The sequence below is a fragment of the Piliocolobus tephrosceles genome, chromosome 5 (assembly GCF_002776525.5).
Source record: "Piliocolobus tephrosceles isolate RC106 chromosome 5, ASM277652v3, whole genome shotgun sequence".
In the NCBI taxonomy this organism is placed as follows: Eukaryota; Metazoa; Chordata; class Mammalia; order Primates; family Cercopithecidae; genus Piliocolobus; species Piliocolobus tephrosceles.
Window position 1 is genome coordinate 32,533,613 of NC_045438.1, and position 17,782 is coordinate 32,551,394.

General features: G+C 36.5%; 1 long non-coding RNA gene across 1 annotated transcript in view; it reads left to right on the plus strand.

The window, feature by feature from the left end:
• Positions 1 to 14,892, plus strand: part of LOC111554923 — a 30,776-nt gene extending 15,884 nt beyond the window's left edge. Inside the window, exons 3-4 of the long non-coding RNA XR_002735369.1 lie at positions 12,109 to 14,810; positions 14,843 to 14,892. This is a non-coding gene — a long non-coding RNA (uncharacterized LOC111554923). The remainder of the gene's footprint in view (positions 1 to 12,108; positions 14,811 to 14,842) is intronic.
• The last annotated feature ends 2,890 nt before the right edge of the window (positions 14,893 to 17,782 follow it).

Here is a 17,782-nt window from a genome sequence, read left to right on the forward strand (position 1 = left end):
TTATTTTTAAACAAGGTTACATGCACAGGTCTGGGTAGACATAGATTTTGGAGTAATACCACTCAACCGAGTACAGCAATTATATTTGGAGATTTTAACACTCCAGTTTCAGTAATCGAGAAAATAGACAAAAATCAGTAAAGATATATCAACCAACATGATCTAATTGACATATGCAGAACACTATAACCAACAGTGGCAGAACAGTCTTTTTAAGTGCATTCAAAACATTCAAATAAAATGGCTATATAAAAACCAAATTACAATCAATTCCACAGGATCGAAATCATGCACAGTATGTTTTCTGACGGTAACAGAAAGAAAACAGAAAACACAAACAAAAAGAAATATATAAAAACTCAAAATACTTGAAAATTATGAAAAAACCTAGTAAGACATTTCTAAGAACTTTGGAATTACACAACAAACTTCTCAATTTGTCCTGTATCCAAAGAATACATCAAAAGTAAAATTAGAAACATGTTGATCTGAATGTGACTGAAGACAATGAATGTAGTATCTGTTTTTATAAACATATCTGGAAAACTGGCATGTCATGAATGCTAGAAGTCAAAAACTGTTGAAGGGATGAGGGTATGATGGTGTCATACAGCTGCAGTTAGATAACCTACCTTTAGGTCAGTTGCTTGTTTTAGACACATTCTTATTTCACTAATATATCAATTCCTAAAACTCAGTACATCTACCTGCCTTCTATGGAAGTAAACAATCCTTAGAAGCAACCAAGATTTTTTAGCTTTCAACGACTTGAGGAGATTTTATTTTATTTTTATTTTTATTTATTTATTTATTTATTTTGAGAGGGAGTCTCACTCTGTCGCCCAGGCTGGAGTGCAGTGGCCGGATCTCAGCTCACTGCAAGCTCCTCCTCCCGGGTTTACGCCATTCTCCTGCCTCAGCCTCTCGAGTAGCTGGGACTACAGGCGCCCGCCACCACGCCCGGCTAGTTTTTTGTATTTTTTTAGTAGAGACGAGGTTTCACTGTGTTAGCCAGGATGGTCTCGATCTCCTGACCTCGTGATCCGCCCGTCTCGGCCTCCCAAAGTGCTGGGATTACAGGCTTGAGCCACCGCGCCCGGCCGACTTGAGGAGATTTTAAAGGAAGTTTTAAAAAAATTAAATACATGTATATCCTACAGCATATACAGCGCATACATACATATCCATGAACATGTCTCTGTATCCGTTTGTCGCAGGGCTCTCTAACCTGTGAGCTACAAACTTAGAGACATGATGAGAGCTTTACTGAATATTCAGATTGTTCCATTGTGTGTGCCTTTTTCTGGAGAAGGCTATACAGCTTTCATTAGATTCTCAGAGAAACCCGTGAACCCAAAACTTTAAAAACTGGTCTTAAAGACAAAAGTGTATTTCAATACTATTCTTTACTCTTGATAGTATCTCTCTAATAGGGACCCTTTAGGGTCTTGGTTTGTTATTGAGATTTTGGATGCCCAAGTAGTGAACATTGCAAAACGTTAGGAATAATCCTAATGCAAAGAACGACCAGATGTGATAACATAACACAGCCCCGTTTGAGATTCTTGATGTGTTTAAAATTTAAGTAGCATTATATCTCTTTACAGAAGTAGCTTAAAATTAAAATGGAAACAGTTTTTATGCTGTCTCTGAAGCCAAAAATATAAATTCAACTCTGCACATTTTTTATTTGAAGGCATTCACAAATGGCATGCAAGGAATAAACGCTGGCCAAAAGCCATAGCTAAGCATTGTGTTAAAAAAAAAAAAAAAAAAAACCGTGTGTGATTTTAAGCCAAAAACTATTTAGGAATCAGTTTCTCATGTCCCAATTATTAAATTAGGAATAAAACCAGGAAAAAGATGTTTAAAGTGGTATGCTTTAAATATTAAGTATTCTCTTTAGGTTTAATAACAACTTTTAAAAATCAAACAAAAATCAAACAAAATTGATTTAAAATTTTAAAACTTTTAAAAGTCAAACAAAATTGGTCAACAGTCATGCAAAATTGTAAACAGTTGTGCAGGACTGAAGAAGACTTCTCTATTTAGATTAACAAGAAAATGGTGCTAGAGGCAGCTTGGTGAGACACTGAGAACTAAAGTCAACAAAACAAATGTGTACTGGGAGAAATGATTTACACACATGTTCTGAATGCTTCTGCTTAGATTAATATTTTCCTTCAAATAAAACTGGTCAAGTTCAATAATGCAGCTATAAAGATGAATCTACAGTAAGCAAGTCATCTGGTCATTCAGAGCCAAGATATGAGAGTTATTCTAGAAAAGTATAAAATAACCAAAAGTACTTTGGAATCTCTAACTATAGCATGTATAAAATTTTTTGCGTGTATGACAGTGTATAATAGAACCTCCAAACAAATCCAAACTTACAATGTCTTCAAGATGTAAGTGTCAGCATTATAAAGTATGGGAAAAGCAAGTAGCTTACTTGGCATCCCATTTAAACCATATATGGCTTTTCTTTGCCTCTTGAGTAAAATGTCCTGCCATTTACCCTTAATTGTCATGCTAACATCCATCTCAGAATCCGCTTCCATCTTGGAAAAGGGTTAGTAAGATGTACATGAATAGGTATCTCTAACAAATCTTGATAATTTGCCTTCAGAGAGGATACTCTAGAAATAACATCACAGCTAAGATATCCTCTTGACTTTGAACTCAAGTCAAGACTTAGCAATGCATTTTTCACATTGTGGATTAAACATGTGCTTTCCTTCAGGGTGCTGTCAGAGTTAAAAATCAAGTATTAATTACTATATAAATGAATATAAGTGGAAGGTTTATGAGGCAAGGGAAAAAAGATACTTAGAAGGCAGTGTTACCTCCTGCTGTCTAAAACTGGTCTCATGAAAGCCCAATGAGCCAGAGTCATCTCCTCTGCTGCTTTCTCTTTTCTGACTATCCAGGTATCATAGGATTGACAAATCCACATTCTTCAACTGTGTTTCCTAACTTAGCATGACACTAAGTGCTCGAAGCTGTTGTTTAGGAATCACCCTCTCACTCTAATAAGAACTTCATTATTACTGAGTAATAGCTCAGTAATGAGTTTTTTTCACTCTTCAGTAATGATTCCCAGATGACATAGTATAGGAGGAAAAGAAGCATTCTGAGAAGACATTCTGAGAAATGGTGTTTGGTGATCCTAATTACTATCAAGGAAGAGTCACGCTCTCACTGTTTCATTGTTTGGGGCCAGTATACAGAAGTTGCTAATTCCAAGGCCTATGGGGCCAGGTGGTTCTTGTGAGATCAATGGAGAACAAAAGTTTGTGCCCCCCATAAATGGGCAATCCGTGTCCCATTCCACCTGTTACCTTAGGAAAAGAACATGAAGTATGGCTTTTCAAGATTTTTCTCAAGATAACTTAGACATCTGGATTTTTATATGAATACTCCTGATTGTTAAATGCAGACACGAATCCCAAATTCTTAAATATTCATAGGCCTGCAGACCTGACATAGCAGCAAATGTTTCACAAATCTGTGACCTCTAAGAAAAGAACTTCTTGAAACCAGGTTTAGCCATGTAGCCATGTGAACTTGGACTCATGACCTCATAGCTAGGGCTTCAGTGACTTCATCCGCAGGATGGAGGAGAAGACTGCCCTAACAGCAGCTCTGGAGTTCTTTACGAGGTGAGCACTCAACAATTCTTGAGTTATAATCATCCTCCCCACACCCAATTTCAGCTCTCAGATGAGGATGTGACTTCTGACCTAACTGCTGACAAAGTATAAAGCGTACCTCAATCTATCAAGATCCAGTGTGGCTAACTTTCTATACTCAATTCCAAAACATGAATGATTTTTAAAATTTATTGTACTTATAAAATCAATTAAGATTCACTGTAGAAAAATTACTAAATACAGCTATACAAAGGGAAAGCTCCTTAAAACCCACCAAGTACCTTGACGTAAATCCTTTTAAATCTTTTCCTATGTGTATATTGTTTTTAGAAAAATGACATCATATCTAATGCATTTTTTATAGCCTGCCCTTTTTAATGAATATATTTACTCAATAAACACTGATTCTTTAGAGAAATAGAAATATAATTCTTATAAGATTAATTTCAATTCGGGCTGGGCACAGTGGCTAACGCCTATAATCCCAACACTATGGGAGGCTGAGGCAGATGGATTACCTTGAAGTCAGGAGTTTGAGACCAGCCTGGCCAACATGGTGAAACTTTGTCTCTACTAAAAATACAAAAAATTAGCCAGGCATGATGGCGCACACCTACAATCCCAGTTACTTCTGCCTCAGGAGACTGAGGCAGAAGAATCACTTGAACCAGGGAGGCAAAGGTTGCAGTGAGCCAAGATCGTGCCACTGCATTCCAGCCTGGGACAGAGCAATATCATTTAAAAAAGAAAAAGATTAATCTCAAATCATTTTTTCCAACATAAGCACAAATATGTCCACTTTGTCAATAGTATGGAGTTTAGGATTAAAAACACAAAACTAAACACCAAGTGCAAAGCAATTCTTCCCAAAATAACAGCTTTCCCCAAATCACTCAGTAATTTAATGATAGAATTTCCAAAATACTAAGAAATCTAGGACTATTACCCTGTAATAATAAAGCCCTCAAAATCTAAAGAAAAAAATAGATCAAAATACATTTATTATTGAGATGTAAGGACAAAGTATTGGAGACTATAAGTTGTTAATAGTCTGAATAATGAATCTAGAGAAAATAGGAAGAAAACTGTTGGGGTCACTGCAACCAATTCTGAAAATTCTAGAATGCATATGTGATCGAAAAGAGAAAAAATAAGTACACTTCATCTGTATTTATATATTTAGATAATATATTAATATACATTAAATAGATTTAGATATATTAATATTAAATATATTTATATTTATTAAATTTATTAAATATATTAGTATTAATATATACTAAAATGCAATATAGAAGTAAAATGCAAAGTATATTGAACCCTCTACTAAATCTCTTAATTAAAACCTAACTGTTTTATTACTTTAGGATTCAACAGTGGTACAAATTTAAGTTCACATTTTCCTGGAGGACTTCATTAGTGAAACAAATGACTAGAAGACTAATTCATAGCACAGAAATAAAAACTTGGCATTTTCGAATGTGGTATCTTTGTCGAATCTCCCTCTATTGACCTTCTCTTGCAAAGTCTGACAATGTTACAAAAGTACATAGCCAAGAGTGAGTGAGGCACAGAGCGAATGTGAAAAATGCTCTTCTATTATACAGCAAGACAGCGAAATGTTTTTCTTAGAAAAAAATTCTCTCCCTATCAATAGTTCCAAATACTAATGCAGACTTTATTTCCAAATAAGTTTCTTATGTCAATCTGTTTTAAATAAATTCTGATCACTTTAAAAGCAAAACTTGGGAGAAAATTACTTGTTAGTGGCTTTGATCTGTTCAATAGTCTCACAGTGTACTCTCAAACTTGGGTGAACCAGGATTAAATTCCAGTGGTCTTACAGAAAAAAGACACACAAAAATCTACTAAAGATGTCATATCACTAGTCTTATACTCATAATGAGAAATTATTAGGCTCATCCAAAGATGATAGAACTTGCCATATTTTCAGTCGCTTCATGTTTACAAGCCACAGATAAACTTCCCTGCAAGGCATCCTGTTCTCCATTCCTGAGATTAAATAAATCAATAATAAAAATCATCTTGCGATATAGATGCTTCCTTCCCCAACCAAAATATTCTTATAAAAATTTAACAAGAAAATTTTCAAACATCTCATAATGTTGTTTTTACAAAGCAACTGTTAGTTATAAACAAGTCTTTTAGGTCTCAAGGAGATTTAAGATACTTCAAAGCCTTGGTCTAAACCCTCTAAATCCAGGTTGCTTTCATATAGTTTCTAAAACATAGTATGTTAAATTTAATGTTTTAAAAAATGTTTTAAGTGTTTTGTTATGCACTGGAAAAATTTAAACAGATCTTATTCTAAGAAATTAGCATTTTCTGGAACTTCCATTTTTACTAATTCCTTTATAAAAAATAAAGAAACAAGTACCTATGTTAACTGTTTTTCTGTAAATGTTTTCAAACTTATTAAAGAAATAACACATCTCATCTACCCAAGGCAGTGTACATTAACATATTTTTATGTACATTTAAAAAAGAAATTCCTCGCAACCTAGTTGTTACAGATGTTCCTCTTAGTGACTCTTCTTATCAGGAGAGAGACCGATCTGTCTTCTTTTACTATATCCTATAGGTCAGTGGCAAGAAAAAACAAATAAAGGCCATTTTAATAATTATTAGAAGTTTGTGCAAATATTAATTACAAAAACCTGCTATTCTGAATTGTTCAGTTAATATTGAATGCTACATAATTTTTTAATTGACTTGAATAATTTATAAAAAATGCATAGTGGTATTTATTTTAAACTAAAAGTTATAGTATACATTATTTTTCCTGTCAGCTTTAAGTGATGGTATAGATTGGGCTTACCCTGACAGGTTTGGGTTATCTGAAATAAAAGAAGTCACAGTTTCTTAGGGCAGTATTTTTTATTTCATAAGAGTGATTCAATTGGACTAAATAAATAATTTCTCAGTTTTCCACTGTTCTTTCCTGGGAAAAAAAGAGTTGTATACAACAATAATTTATTATTTCTTGTTTTAGTACATATTTTGAAAGTTTTACAACCAAAAGGAACACAGATAATTCTTCAAAGGTCCATTTCCTCTGAAATAAAATCATGTGTAGCTCTTACCACCGGCTGGACGTATTTCCCTTAATTTCAAAATAAAAGAAGCAAATGTTGGTCTATTTGTTATACTTGTTATTATTTCTGTTTATCCATGCAAAATGACAGAAGCCTTAAGAGACATTCATTTACACCAATTTTGCACAATGAGATCCTGTAATCTTTCTGTTGCATGTATAATATATAGAAGGTGTTAATTACTTAGCAATTGAATAGGCAACCATTAAAAAAAGAAAGATAGTCGTATTATGAGATTTAATCAGAATTGAGTCATGGTTATAATTATCTGTTACTTTATGCTTCCTGAATTTTCAGATTGTTCCAAAATAGATTAAGTATGCATATTTTTAAAAGAAGGAAATTAGGATAATAGTTTTTAATGTTCCAAGGACTTGTCTATTGATCTCCTAACCCAACTTTTAAATACACACAGACATTAAAAACACAGGAGTAATAGAAACCAGAGTTCTTTCCTTGAAGGAAAAATTATGTAATTGATTTTCAGTTGTATTTTGTAAGGATTGCCGCTAAAAAAATACTGTACTATAGTGAAAGCTGAGTTTATTCTGTCTCCTATTACAAAATTTGAAATTTAATAATTTTCTCTGTTTATTCTTCTAACAATCCTAAATATGAAATTTTATTTTGAGCACTATGTACCTAATTTTGTTAGTTACTACAGAGTGGCAAGTTCAAGTTCTTTTAAATCTCCTTCTTTTTTCACACACATGTGCACACACACAAAAGCACAGAGTTGTATATCTGAACACATAGTAATTATTCAAGCAATCATTGGATATTTACGGGGCACTCATGGTGTTAGACAATAATAGAGCTCGGGTTCCTAAAGTGGGAAGATCAGTGTTTACCACAGTTGCTTTGTCCTCTGTATTTTCATCAAGATCCAGCCCCCACCCATTAACACAGAATCTACAAAGGAATTAAACTAAAACATTTTAAATTCCCAATGAGATACATGCTTATCTTCCAAATATTCATTCCCTCTTCCCTAGAATAGAAGCCTTGAAAGCCTGTGTAGTAAAATAGCCCAAACTGTTTAACTGTCCAGGTAGTAATAATAGTAACTTGTATTCTTATAGTGCAAGGAGACAAGAGAGAAGATGATAAAATGCAAATTTCTGAATTCGATTCAAAAGTCCATGATAAATTTGTTCTTCCCTCCTACAAAGAAAACAGATACCTGGATTTTATAGTATATTTATTCCATCATTCATTCTCTTATTTATTCACTTATCTTTGTGTCTTTTAAGTTTAACTGGAAACCATTAGACAGTCTATATAATGGTTTTAGAAAGTGATTTGCATGCTACTAATGTCAAAATATCTATAGTTTAAAAAGACGTATGCACATGTATGTTCATCACAACATTATTCATAATAGCAAAGACATGGAATCAATCTAGATGCCCATCAATGGTGGACTAGCTAAAGAAAAGGTGGCACATATACACCATGGAATACTATGCAGCCATAACAAGGAATGAAATGACCTTTGCAGCAACACGGACACAGCTGGAGGCCATTATCCTAAGTGAATTAATGCAGGAACAAATAACCAAATATCACATGTTCTCACTTATAAATGGGGGGTAAACATTGAGTGCAAACAGGGAAACAATAAACACTGGGGCCTACTTGAAGGTGGAGTGGGGGAGGAGGGAGAAGTTCAAAAAACTAACTTTTGGGTACTGTGCTCACTATCTGGGTGACAAAATCATTTATGCAACAAATCCCAGCGACATGAAATTTGCCCATGTAATAAATCTGCACATGTATCCCCTGAACCTAAAATAAAAGTTGAAAGAAAAAGAAAAAGAAAACATAACCCAATTAATTTGGCTTAAAAGAGTTACAATACCAAACTAACTTTGACCTTCCTAGAAAATTCAGATGGAATAGTTTCTATCATATTAAATATCCACCAACTAATTTGTAGTATTTATAAGATGCTATGCCTTTATAAAAATCACAGAAACCTCATTTGAACACTGATGGTTCATTTATAACTTTTCATCATTTTTTTCAAAAGTCATTATTAAAGAAGTGTTTGTTAGGCCGGGCACGGTGGCTCACGCCTGTAATCCCAGCAGTTTGGGAGGCTGAGGCGGGCGGATCACGAGGTCAGGAGATCGAGACCATCCTGGCTAGCACAGTGGAACCCCATCTCTACTGAAAATATAAAAAATTAGCCAGGCATGGTGGCAGGCACCTGTAGTCCCAGGTACTCAAGAGACTGAGGCAGGAGAATGGGGTTCACCAGGGAGGCAGAGCTTGCAGTGACTGAGCCACTGTACTCCAGCCTGGGCGACAGAATGAGATTCTGTCTCAAAAAAAGAAAAAAAAAAGTGTTTTGTTTCACACACACACACACACACAAACATTAATTACTGTATTCTATTCTGAGGACAGTTTGTCGAGATGCTACTTGTCCTGTGATATGTAAATAACATATTTATGTTATAAATTGCTACTTGTCCTGTGATATGTAAGTAACATGTTTATGTTATAAATTTCTGTGTCATTAAGAAGATAAATATACACAGCTATAAGAAATATTAAGTTTATTTATATTCATGAAAGGAAGTCAGGTCTCTTTTCTTGCAAAGAAAATTACGAGAGAATAGTTGTGCAATGAAGAAGCTTATGTCTGGTGTGCCCAAGTACCTTGTCAAACAGTTCTGACATTCTTCATTGCACCAAAGCACCTTCCTACAGTATTCAACACCCAAATATCCTTGGTTCCACGTAGAAGCACACTTGGAACCAAGCTTTCCAACACTCAAGGGAATGTTTGCTGTGTAGAGTATCTTTTGAAGTGCTAGTCAGGACAAAACAGTAAAAAGCTGTAGCCAATAAGATGTCAACTGAGTGAATTATCCTCACCTGAACTCCATACCACAAGAACTATGCTACCATATTTAAAATTCTGTTCTCAGACAACCAGCTGTATCCAATTCCAAAACATGCTTCTTGCCTATACAGGTTTTTAAAAAGGGACTTCAAGGTAAGGGATTAGCTTGCATCAAGGTTTAGAACACAGACGCATTTAATCACGATCACACATAAGAGAAAGGGAATTGGAAAGCTCTAAAATCCTGTTGAATCTCATTGCATTAACTCTACAGCTTACACAGTCCAGGAAAGCCCATGTTCTCTTTCAAACAAAATATAATACTGGATCTGGACTGCTGAGATTATAAAAGAGTCAATGACATCTTTTTCAGGGGTTATTATTTTAACCCTGATGCCATAGTTGCCTGAGTAACTAGAATCTAAGATTCTTTCTTGCTAATTGAAAGAGATCTACTTTATTTCATTTGAAACATTCTATATGTTGAGATTTTTGGCCAAGCACAGTGGCTCACGCCTGTAATCCCAGCACTTCGGGAGGCTGAGGCAGGCGGATCACCTGAGGTCAGGGGTTCAAGACCAGCCTGGCCAACATGGCAAAATCCCATCTCTACTAAAAATACAAAAATTAGTAAAAATTAGTTGGGTGTGGTGGCACATGCCTGTAGTCCCAGCTCTCTGGAGGCTGAAGCAGGAGAATCACTTGAACCAAAGAGGCAGAAGTTGCAGTGAGCTGAGATCACGTCACTGCACTCCAGACTAGGTGACAGAGTGAGACTCGTCTCAAAAAGAATCAAAAAACAAACAAAACTAAACAACAAAAAAAAATCATATACATTGAGATTTTTGCAAAAGCGTTGCTGCTACTACCAAAGTAAGTTTTCTGAATTATCTGCAATTATTAATGTGTATTAACTATATAGTAATAACCGCTAGCTCTGTAATTCACTCTGTGCAATGTAAACCTTCATTCAGTTGGAGTTACATTCGTTATTTCAAAGATAGTAAACTGCTGTGTGCTATAGATCCTGTTCCATGTAACTTTTGAGTTCCGAAAAGGTCTCAGATAGTCTAAGAGGTGCTAGGTGAATCTGTATAATAAATAACACTTTTATAATATCCTGAAGCAGAGAGATTTTAATAGCTATAGTTGGAAATCAATAAATATCTGTTGGATAAATGTATAGCCCCTTTATACAGAGAACATGTATAAGTGCTAACAGCCATTCATACAATCCAATATCATACCATGTTATGTCCCTGGAGTTCTACTTTGGAAACGTTTTGAAATACATGGTGGAGCCAGATTCATCACCATTGCAAGACAGAATACCAGAAATATTCTGTTAAACCTCCTAAACACACACACACCCACATACACACACACCCACAAACAAATAAGCCTGCTGCCATAGAAATCAAATATTCCTAGATAGGATCAAACCAAAAAAAGGTTAAAGAAGCTATGCTTACCAAATGGAATAGAATATTACATAAAGTGTAAGATGCATATTCTATGGGAATACAGATGCTCCTTGACTTACGATGGGAGTTACCTCCTGATGAACCCATTGTAAGCTGAAACTATCATAAGTTGAAAATGCACTTAAAACACCTAATATACCAAACAGTATAGTTTAGCCTAGTCTACCTTAAGTGTGCTCAGAACACTGACATTAGCCTACAGTTGGGCAAAATTGTCTAATGCAAAGCCTATTTTATAATACAGTGTTGAATATCTCCTGTAATTTATTGACTACAGTGCACTGTGTAGTATCTGTTGTTTACTGTTGGGATGGTGTTGCTACCTGGGAGCTGCACTGCCCAGCGCCAGAAGAGGGTATCGTACATATCCCTAGGCCAGGAAAAGATCAAAATTCGAAATTCAAAGTGTGGTTTCTACCGAATGTATATTGCTTTCACACCATTGTAAAATTGAAAAATTGTTAAGTTAAACTATTGTAAATCAGGGGCCTTCTGCATAGGAAGTACAATAGCAAGCATTCAAGAAATAGGTATTAGTAGGCCGAGCACAGTGTGTCACGCCTGTAATACCAGGACTTTGGGAGGCTGAGGCGGGCGGATCACGAGGTCAGGAGATCGAGACCATCCTGGCTAACAGGGTGAAACCCGTCTCTACTCAAAATACAAAAAAATTGCCAGGCTTGGTGGCAGACGCCTGTAGTCCCAGCTACTCAGGAGGCTGAGGCAGGAGACGAACCTGGGAGGCGGAGCTTACAGTGAGCCAAGATTGCGCCACTGCACACCAGTCTGGGCACAACTGAGCGAGACTCCGTCTCAAAAAAAAAAAAAGGAAAAAAGAATTGGGGATTAGCAGAATAAAAAAAAAAAATCTTCCAAATTGAACCAGATGGAAAGTCCATAAGCAAATATAGTTAGTTCCTAACACTTGAAAGTAACTTAATTTGGTTAATTATATTAATTTGCCTAGATGCAAACAAAACAAATATTTTTCTGTTTTCTAGATCCCTTGTTTCCAACTGGTTCAAATAAATAGACAACTCTTCATTCCTATGGTACTTCTTAGAGATAAACCACATGCATGTATCAGAGAAAACAACTCTCAACCTGGTAAATGAACAGGAAAAACTTGGGTTAGAATTCTACTTCTTCAAGGTAGGGAGCAAATTTCCATATCACATGGACATACAGACCAAGTCATGCTTGGCGCTATCTACACAATCAAGGCAGAGAACATAAAAACTTGGACATGAATGTTCACAGCAGCATTATTGATAATAGTCAAAAAATGGAAACAACCGAAATGCCCACCAACTGAGGCATGAATAAACAAAATGTGGTGCATCCATTCAATGGAATATTATTCAGCCATTAAAAAGGATAAATTACTGATACATGCTATGGATGCACTTCAAAAACATATGCTAAGTGAAAGAAGCCAGCCATCAAGGACCACAAATTGTATTATTCAATTTATATGAAATTCTAAAGTAGGCAAATCTATAAAGACAAAATAGATTAGTCATTGCATAGGGCTGGGGTTGGGAGAGGAGAATAGGAGTGACTGCCAATGAGCAAGAAGTTTCTGGTGAAAACGTGGAAAAGAGGTTTGAATAATTTTCTGAGATTAGATTTGTTATTTGGAGGCACCGTTACCTACTTAATTTCCTTCACAATTCAAATTCACTAGAAAACTACTGTTGGCTGTACTTTTTTGATAATGTAATTCCTGTATTTCTAAACTGTTTTTAAGGCTTTTCTTAATCTCTCCCTTTAAAAAAAACTGAGACAGTTAAAAGTACAATAGACTTTTGTAAATTTTACTTTCAAAAGAAGATAATCAAAAGTGATACAATTATCACAATTGGCATTAAATTATTGTTTTGATCTTAATATTTTATTCTCCATTCATTTGTTGTTGTTTTTTGTCTGTTCTAATGTTATAATAACTTACCTCAACTTTAACAAAATGAAACTTTGTTTTCATGCTTTATTAACCTGAAGCTAATAATTTTACCTTAGGTGTTATCAAAAATGACTTATTTTTAGGATAAGTTAATATCTCAAGCAACAGTGTTATGCTCTGCCACCTACCAAACTCTGGAGTGAGAAAATCCAATCAGTTTAACTGACTTTGCACAATTTAACCATCAAGTAAATTCCATATGTGGGCTTGGTGGCTCATGCCTGTAATCCCAGCACTTTGGGAGGTCGAGGCAGGTGGATTGCTTGAGCCCAGGACTTCAAGACCAGCCTAGGCAACATGGTGAAACCCTATGTTTTCTAAAAATACAAAAATTAGCCAAGCATGGTAGCGTGCACCTGGGAAGGCTAAGGTGGGAGAATCCTAGAGGCCAGGAGGTTGAGGCTGCCGTGAGCTGTGATTGCACCACTGCACTTTAGTCTGGGTGACAGAGCGAGACCCTGTCTCAAACAAACAAACAAAAAATCTATGATGGACAACTTAGAAATCTAATTTGATAATCCTAATCCCTCATGTTCTCTAAAAGGTTCAGGAAACAACAATTGTAACACTGACATCTAAATGTAATTTGTAAAATATTTCTCATGCTCTCCCTGGTATTCTCCTTAAAATCATTCTAGCTTTCCCAGAACCTAGACGATATTGTCTTCTAGTTAAAATTTTCATATGCTGATGTTTTCTGCCATTTCTGTTTGGCAGAAAAGCAAACTGGAAAACTGGATAAATGAGAAAGAACTCAAGTAACAAAAATTATATGTCATTCTTGGCTCCACTAACAGTTCCAAACCTCTGAAATGTGGTAGATCTTTTTCCAAAGGAAGATCTTACTAATTCTCAGTGTAGATCTGTACCTTATTTTTATCACTGTTTAAAATCCATCTCTAAATAACAAATAGGCCAAGATCTCCAAAATCGATAATGAGGCAACTGCTCAACAGTGTTCCATAAGTTCTTAACCGTAAGAGTGATGCTACAGTAGAAAGTAAACCATGAGGCATTATACATCTTGACTGAAAATTCCACCCCACACCCACCGAGCTAATCTGAAGCTGCCATAGCAGACAGGGAAGTTGGAAGTACAGACCTTTGCATAAGCCATCACCCCTCGCTATCAATCAAAAGGAATTCTACTGAGAGCCTAGAACTCTGCTCAGCAGCATAAAGACAGAGCCAGGCAGAAACAACTCCAGAGCCACACCTCCTCTGAAAGACAATTGTCAGGTGAGATGTTCAAATAAAATCACTGGGGATTATCCACTATCTCCCCAAGAAATTCAAATGTTAGGAATATGAACACAACACATACTCTTTTTTAGTACTTTATAAAGTTCAACAGTTTTGATGATAATCACATGTATGCCAAATGATTTGTAAAGTGTAAAATTTGAAAAAGATCAGATATTAAATAATAAATTGAATGAGAAAAAATACAACAATAAAAAAAATTTTATTATTGGACCACCAGTTTTTGCTTTTTTGAAAATAAATATTATAATAAGGTTATTGGTTCAAATAAAACCTACTTGACACTCTTGCAAATGTTTAGGGAGGGAAAGTGTGTCTCCCTTTTATTTACCGTTTCTCTCTGAAGCCAATTTCAGTTGTTTTAACATCCTGGCCATCTGCATTCATATAATGTGGTTATTTTCATGGATAATTTACCTTATATATGAAATGTAAAAGACATCTGGAATAAATTCATTGCAAAATTGATGTTACCTAGTAACATCTAGTAGTAGTTCATCTACTAGAAGTAACATCTTCCTAGTAGTTTATTTTCACCAAAATAAAATGAGTGAGATTTGCTGCTTTCTTCTGATTTTTTTTTCTACTTCAGTAACAGTTTTAGAAGCAAAACTGCTTCTAATTAAAAGATAATTATCTTTTACTTTAGATATCTTGAAGTTTGCTCGAAGTCATTCTGAACCCCTTTACAAAAGCTACCTGCGGACCAATCCTGGGGCTCATATTAATTTTACAGACGTCGGGCACCCAGGGTTGCCCCTAGTAGGGGAGGGAGGACTGCTCGATGCCACGTGTAAGTTAGCAATCATCGGCTCTATTAAAGCGGTTCCATATCTTCCAGCCCCGCACTCATGATTCACAATAATGCCTAGTGTTAGCACTCACTAATCGACAATTTGATGGGGAAGGTGAGGAGGAAAACGACCCTGGAAGCAGAGTGCTGATTTCACACCCGCTGGGTATCTGTTACATGTGAATTTCCTCTGGCGCCAGCAGGTATTTTGAGCAGGCAGCTAGAGGGATCCCAGAGGGGAAAGATGGGAGTGCGTAAGATGGAGCTGTAAACCTGCGGATCAAAGCTTTAAAGATCCCAGAGGAAATCGGTAATATCCGGATTGATTGGCCGAAGGGGTTTAAGTGGAATGTGGAAGATAATTCGAATTTCTGAGGTTTAGAGGAGCAGGGGGAAGAGGGTGGAAAGGTAGGGAGTAAACAAGATCTCAGAGGAGAGCCCATGTTAGACAGGCTCACATGGAAGATGGGAGGCTTTACCCTCGCTTTTAACCTTGGGGACCCCAGAGGGCAACTCCAGTCAGAAGATAGTGCCAGCGTGCAGGTGATGGGCTGCGACCGCTCCCAGTGACCCTACGAAATCCGGAGGGGAGGCTGAGGCTCTGAGGCCAGACAGGGGAGCTGAGGATCGCGGAGAGGCCGCGGCGAGTCTTCCCCGGAGGTCTAGGAGGCAGAGCCATTAAAGCCAGGCTGCCCGCTGAAACGCACAGTAAAAGTGACTGCGATTTATTTGGATTAGTCACTATAAAGGTCTGGGGAGACAGCTATTTATTCGATACGGGACCTTGACAAATTGGGCAGTGCAAGAGAGGACAGTCCCTCTGACCTCAGGCGGTGCTGGGGCGGAAGGTAGGATCCTCCCACCTGCTGCTGACCCCAGGGGGCGTGCATGCCCCGCGGGAGCTCATCTTCACCTGCTGACGCGCGGCTGCAGCGCTGCCGGCCCCAGCCAGCCAGGGTGCCCCCTCCGGCTTGAGGGGCTTGAAGAGTTCGGACTGCTGCCTCCAGGCCTCCAAGGGAGATTTCCGCTAACTCTCCGTCGGCACCTTCTCCCCAGCTTCTGGGACGGTCACCAAATCTGAGCTCCTGCCCAGTTACCCTGCAGGTGACCCAGTACCCGCGAAGGGTTCACCTGGATAAAAGGGATTTGGTCTGGCAGCATCCGGGTCATAGATCTGAGAGGTCGTTTAGAAGTCTTTTTTTTTTTTTTTTTTTTTTTTTTTTTTTTTTTTCGCTGACAAGTGATTTCAACGTGAAATTTAATTCCACTTAATATTAAAGGTAACTAAAATATACTGGTTCCTAACAGCAGATAACCCTTGGTGTCAGTGACTGCAGCAGATCCGCTCCAAAACCCTGCAAGCCTTGCTCCTAATGTGAAAAGAACAAACCACTGCCAAATTCATTCGTTCTGTATTTCTGAACTTTATTTCTGTTGTTAGTATATTAGGTGCTACATTAAAATCCTTTAAAAACAAAGATATTTGTATTAAATATCTATGCACAAACATAAATAGGTAAATTTCTAACTGCAATGCAATCAAAAGGAATTATTTTTCCGGAAGTCTATTACTTTTAATGTAATTTATTGCTGCCTCAGCTTTAAGGCCAACGCTGTTTTATCAGAATATGCAGCCTTAGATATCTAAAATACGTAGTTCTGAACAAGAACTCCCCTGTTGATAACAAGTAAACCTAATCACCTTGCTTTCAGGATCTTAAACAGCACTTTTTAGATAGGACAATACCTAAAAAGCTGTGCATGAAGCAGTGAGGTTAATTTGTTTAATTGTTTGCCTTTATTTTGGTTAAAGACCTAAGACTGGGAGAATAAATTGAATAAAATTCTTTCTTATTCAGTAAAAGGAATCAGATCCCTTGAGTTAAAAAGATGAAAGTTCAATGTGGCCAGAAGATGAGGGTTTTAGCTCTTTTGATGGAGACTATTTGAACCTGAAAATTTTGCGTGGCTATCTATCTTGCTAAAAGTCAGGGTGAGATAAAGTGTAATCTGGCTCTGATTTCGCCTGGAAAGAAAACATCGAAATGACTGCTCATTTATCACTGTGCCCACCCTCCCCCTCCTCCACCTTGGTTTAATTGACAATGTAACACCGAGCTGTTTGTGTCTTCCCTTGACTGTTGGAAATGAAACCAATCCGGTTGAAGGGAGAGTTCTAATTATCGGGTTTATTATGTAAAGAAATTATAAGAAAAAAAGTAGAGGAAGCAATTGTAAAAACTCTACGGTCTGCATGAACACTGGAGAACCATCTAAATTTTGTGATAATTCATCAGGCTTTCCTTCTTATATGACTGCTTGGTGAATCTGCATATATAGGTTCCCAACAAAAGCAGCTATTTAAGAGATTAGTCAAGATACTATTTGTGGCACTGTTGTTAAACTGATTGCAAGGCTACCTACTTAATGATTATGGAAAGCAAAATTATCAGTCCAGATAGTTATTTTAGCCAAATAGGCACAGCATTAATTTCTTCTAAATAGATGCCTAAACTAACAAAAGGAAAAAAAACCAATATGCATATATATTAAAATTCAATCTCAATTATAATCATTTATGTAATATTAAAATAATAATAGTATTATCTTTCGAGTGGTCTAATTAGTCAAAATTTCCTAGTATGTAACACCCAAT